This window comes from Sapajus apella, unplaced genomic scaffold (assembly GCF_009761245.1).
Source record: "Sapajus apella isolate SASKATOON/1434 unplaced genomic scaffold, GSC_monkey_1.0 scaffold6126, whole genome shotgun sequence".
NCBI lineage: Eukaryota > Metazoa > Chordata > Mammalia > Primates > Cebidae > Sapajus > Sapajus apella.
This window is the reverse complement of record NW_022443050.1, coordinates 2278-4002: the sequence shown is the minus strand read 5'-3', so window position 1 is coordinate 4002 and position 1725 is coordinate 2278.

The window sequence follows — 1725 nt, the reverse complement described above, 5'->3', positions numbered from 1 at the left end:
AAATAATTAGGCCGGGCGCGGTGGCTCAAGCCTGTAATCCCAGCACTTTGGGAGGCCGAGGCGGGTGGATCACGAGGTCAAGAGATCGAGACCATCCTGGTCAACATGGTGAAACCCCGTCTCTACTAAAAATACAAAAAATTAGCTGGGCATGGTGGTGCGTGCCTGTAATCCCAGCTACTCAGGAGGCTGAGGCAGGAGAATTGCCTGAACCCAGGAGGCGGAGGTTGCGGTGAGCCGAGATTGCGCCATTGCACTCCAGCCTGGGTAACAAGAGTGAAACTCTGTCTCAAAAATAAATAAATAAATAAATAAAATAAAAAATAAAATAAAATCATTAGGTAAATGTAATGGGATAAATACTTGTGGACAAAGTTGTCATTCTTTATCATGTAAAGTTATATTAAATTCAGTAATAGATATTTCATTATTTGGATATTTTTCAATAAAAAATATATTGTAGAGAAACATTCTTTCTTTTAAAACGTGTCCTTTTTAAAAGGTGAAAACTTTTTTCTATTTCAAAGCTTATTTAAAGATTATGTATAAAACAAAGTAAAAGAAACCAGGAAATAAGAGAGGTGTAAAGAAAATTATAGAAATAAGGAGGTAGGTTTTGGTAAGAAAGTTTAAAGAGAAATAATCTTGTATGGTAAATTTAGTCCTAGAATAAAATGACTGCTTCTTTAAGAAAGGGGATGTTAAGGACAGAAAAGAAAGTCTAAGCATGTCATGAGCACTCCACGTAAGTCACAGTAAGAGGATTTATTTAAACAAAAACCTCTTATATGATCAAGTTGTCTATAATTAAAGGAAAATTATAATGGCCTTTCTACAGATTGGGTCTGATGTTAAAAAAAGATTTATACACTAAAGAATTAGTTAGAAAAATAAAATTTTCTTAAGGGATTGTTTTACTTTTAATAAATTAAAAGGGATTATAATTTTTTTAGCTGAAAGTTCAACTTTTATTGCATCTCACTGTTTTCGGTTTTCTCTTCCCCTTTAAAGGGTGCAAAATAGTAATGCTCACGTTCAACTCATTTTCAGCTCATGTAAGTTTTCTTCCCTCAAGTTGTGTTTGTTGTGGCCTGATGCTAACAAAGTTCTCTTTCTTTTCTTCTTTCTTTTTTATTTTTTTGAGACGGAGTTTCACCCTTGTGGCCCAGGCTGGATGCAATGGCTTGATCTTGGCTCACGGCAACCTCTGCCTTCCAGGTTCAAGTGATTCTACTGTCTCAGCCTCCTGAGTAGCTGGGATTACAGTCACCTGCCATCACATGCAGTTGATGTTTATATTTTTAGTAGAAATGGGGTTTTGCCATCTTGGCCAGGCTGGTGTCAAACTTCTGACCTCAGGTGATCCACCTAACTTGGCATCCCACTGTGCTGGGATTACAGGTGCAAGCCATTGCAACTGGCCAATAATATTTTCTTTAAAACATTAAATCCACCCACCCCTGGGCACTCCCAAGCTAGCCCCAGCCTGACTGCCCCCCAGCCCCAAGCTCATCTGCTCTCCCTGCTCTCTGAAGCTGCTCTGAGGCCTGCATGGAGCCACCCTGCTGCCACCAGAAAGCTGCATCATGTCAGGAAGGAGCCTTGTCACACATGCTTGGAGGGAGGCTTCATTGTCTTGACATCTAAAGTAAATTTTAGGGTGTGGTCCACCCTGTCTCTGTGGGGTTGGGGGAGAAAACCTGCCTATATTCACACAATAAAATT